The 3,866-nt window shown below is 39.3% G+C and overlaps 1 pseudogene; it reads left to right on the top strand.

Annotated features, from left to right (window-relative positions):
* The first annotated feature begins 1,419 nt into the window (after nt 1–1,419).
* LOC131063670 (phospholipid-transporting ATPase 2-like) lies at nt 1,420–2,436 on the top strand (annotated as a pseudogene).
* The last annotated feature ends 1,430 nt before the right edge of the window (nt 2,437–3,866 follow it).

Genomic DNA, 3,866 nt, shown 5'->3' with positions numbered 1-3,866 from the left:
TTGGCAAGTCCCTATTTCAACAATTAGTCGGAGCCCTGTTTCGCATAAGTGTAAAAGTTGCCTCAGTGGGTGTCATGTCAGAATGTTTATTCCAAGATAATTTTGTTATAAATGATGAGCTAGATTTCAAGTTTCAAGTCTTTGCCAATCCATTTGATCGGTTTTCAAAAGGGTTCATTTAGCTATCATTTTCAGTCTTCCGTACTTTTAGTGCTTTATCAGTTAATGTAGCCATTTTTGTGAGCGCGCCATTTGCATCTAGTCAGGCTTTTGGTCAAACTAAGAATTCAAAGATTTAGTATGTACTTCAAGGTACCTGCATGTTTCAAATTTGAGGGTCTATGGAGGTTGTTTGATATTTTTAAGAAAGACATCATGTGTTGCTAGAACATTGACTTCATCAGGTCCTCAGTGTCGACAAAGCCAGTTGGGCATTTTTGCCAATTAATATCTCTTCGCTAGGGACTCATTTTGAGAAACTATTTGGTAAAGTTCATCCTTGTATATCAGAGTACACGCCTATCAGATGGTGAGATCCAGAAGAGTGTTTTGACAGGCTTGAAAATTACATCTTTGCGATTAAATGCAAAAATGTGGCGTAATTGCCTTAAGGTTGCAAAATTCAGTCTGATGATCCAAAAATGATGTCAATCATTTCTAGAGGTATGTTCGAGGTTCGTGAGTCATTTCAAAGGTTAGTTGAATGGAAACAAAATTTTTTTTAGTCAGACCCACTTTGAGGCCTGACCTGACTTGTAGTTTCCTGAGATTTTTGAATCAAGATTTAAATTGATATCTTAAACTATATGTTTATATGTTTTAAATATAAAGTAAAACCAGGAGGGAGGAAACTATTGTGACAAAATGTCGAGCATGCTAACTATTTCCTTTACAATTGGGGTCAAATTTGGCCTCACACCAGAGAACTACATTCTTAAAATTGGTGAATGATCTGCAGCCAATGCATCACTATTTTTGATTTTGAAAGCAAGTTGGTGTCTCGATATGTATGGGTCTCATCCATTACAGATGGATGTAAGAATTGGAAGGCGTGGCCATTAGAGTTTTGGCATATGCCTCGGTAGCTCAAAGCCAAATTCTATGATTTTATTAACATCCTCTACACATGAAACATTGCAGCAGCTGTAGAGACTTTCAAATGAATTGTAAATTTTCTTCTTTTCCCCCTTTCTATCGTGGTGTGGTGTCGCATGGTAAGAACAACGATTAAAACTTCCATTTCAAATGCACATTGGAAGCAAGGGAAAATGAAGATGTGAAGTATCCTTTTTTTCTCCTCCTTGCTGTGGTTGGGCATTGAATTTAGCAGCTGTAGAAAGCCCTCAGTAAACACATTTTGTATCCATATTCCCCTGCTGTGAGTTTCAAGAAAGAGATGTCACATGTTTTGAGTTGTAGATGATTCTAAATAAATTCGATGGAGACATTATCAAATACTTTTTTCTGATTGTGTGCCTCTAGTTGTGGCCTCTTATTACACCTGTTAATTCAGCAAGTACGTGGGGGCCCCTTCTCATTATATTTGTGGTTTCAGCAACAAAACAAGCCTGGGATGATTATAACAGATATCTTTCTGACAAGCAAGCAAATGAGAAAAAGGTGTGGGTGGTAAAGAAAGGCATCAAGAAACATATTTAAGCTCAAGAGATCCACATTGGTGATATAGTATGGCTTCATGAAAATGATGAAGTGCCATGTGACTTGGTTCTTCCAGGAACTTCTGAATCACAGGGCACATGTTTTGTAGAAACTGCAACACTAGACGGTGAAACTGATTTGAAGACAAGAGTCATACCTCCTCCTTGTTCTGGTCTCACTCCAGATCTATTGCATAAAATCAAGGGCGTCATTGAGTGTCCAGGTCCAGATAAAGATATAAGAAGATTTGATGCAAATCTAAGGCTTTTTCCACCTTTTATTGATAATGATGTATGCCCGTTGACTATCAATAACATGCTGCTACAATCTTGTTATCTGAGGAACATAGAATGGGCATGTGGAGCAGCTGTTTACACTGGTAATGAAACAAAATTGGGCATGAGCAGAGCTCTACCAGAACCTAAGCTTACAGTTGTAGATGCAATGATTGACAAGCTGACTGGCACAATATTTTTGTTCCAGTTAGTTGTTGTTGTCATTCTTGGTGTTGCTAGGAATGCTTGGAAGGCTTTTGAAGCATGGAAGAAATGGTATGTGCAATATCAAAGAAATGGGCCATGGTATGAGTTTCTTGTCATTCCACTGCGTTTTGAGCTTTTGTGCTCAATCATGATTCCCATATCTATTAAGGTATCCGTTGATTTGGTGAAGAGTTTATATGCCAAGTTTATTGATTGGGACGTGAAAATGTATGATGAAAATAGTAATACTCCAGCACATGCAACAAATACAGAGATAAATGAAGACTTGGGCTAGGTGGAGTATATTTTAATAGATAAAATAGGAAATTTGCTTGATGTTAGTTTTAATGGTTTGATATTTCAATATGAGATTCTGAATGTATAGGTGTTGAAAGAGGCATGGAGAATGTAGTTGAAAAACATTAAAAAACACAAACAAATGCAAATTGGTAGCTCACGTGGTGAAAAGGGGGGCATTTATAATTTGATCAAATAAATGCCAGTCAAGAGGAAAGAAAATGCTCATGTTGATGTTTGGCAATAGCAAAAACTTGAAGAAAATGCACTTGGCTGTTGTAAAGCCCACTCCCCACTGTTCTTTTGTAGCATCCTCTCTGTGGCGGTGTAAAGATGCATTATAAACTTCATGCAAATGTCCAAAATCACCATTAATGTTGCAGAAAATGCTTCAAAATGCATTCCCAGGTATAATGCATTATCCCACATTTACTATGGAGGGTAACTCTTTGGTATATATAAGCAAAAGCCCACACATCTATAATGTCAAAGCCATCTGGGCTTTTGATGGATAGTGCCCGTTGGGCGCCCAAGAGGACCCCATACATGGATGCAGATCCCGAGGTGACTGAGGAGGTGACTGAGCAACAACTAGGTGGACCTCACATAGGCATGCTTCCCGAGGCAAACAGGCAAATTTTAAAAAGAAGGGTCGGCTTAACCAGTGAGTAGGTCTGAGATGATCCCACGAAGCGCATTGATTCAAAAGCCGAAGATGCACGTGAGTTAAGCCTTGCGAAATGGCGAAATGGTTTGGAAAAAATGCAGCATGGTAAAGGTCGAGCAAGTTTGGAGGATCCGATAGTCTGTGCGATTTCGGAGATTGAAAATGCTCACCCATTAGAGGCTGCGAAATGGCAAAATGAGAAATGTAAAATGGCAAAATCTAAGTGGTAGTGACGTGGCAGGTACAGTCAGATGTCTAGCAAGTAGGTCCCATCTTGGTGGTGATGATGTGGCGTAGAAGTGGTGCCTAGGTGGCGATGACGTGGTGCTGAGGTGGTGTACATGTGGCGGCCAAGTGGCAGTGACAAAGTGGATGACATGGTGGCGATGAGGTGTCATCCCAGGTGGCATCTAGTAAACCCCATCGACCAATCAGAGGCTACCACATGGAAAAGTGCCAGGGCCAAAAGGGAGCAAAACTCAAATTTAAAATCAGTTAATGATATAGTTCTGACTATAGAGAAAATTCAAAAATTTAAATGACTGTGCACACTCGAAGGATTAATTTGCCCAGGGCTGTATTTTTGGCCAAAATATCAAGTATTATATGTTTCCGAAAAGCTCTCAGCGTGAGGAATCCAACTGTGTAGTCAATTTTGACAAAGATTAGATATTTTGGGAGAAGTTTTGATGGGAATGAAATTTAGTTAGAGAGGAGACACTTGGCAATTTCAGTTGCAGATTTGATTTTCTTCCCTCCTC

This window comes from Cryptomeria japonica, chromosome 9 (assembly GCF_030272615.1).
Source record: "Cryptomeria japonica chromosome 9, Sugi_1.0, whole genome shotgun sequence".
Taxonomy (NCBI): Eukaryota; Viridiplantae; Streptophyta; class Pinopsida; order Cupressales; family Cupressaceae; genus Cryptomeria; species Cryptomeria japonica.
This window is presented reverse-complemented; position numbering and strand designations above follow the sequence as displayed.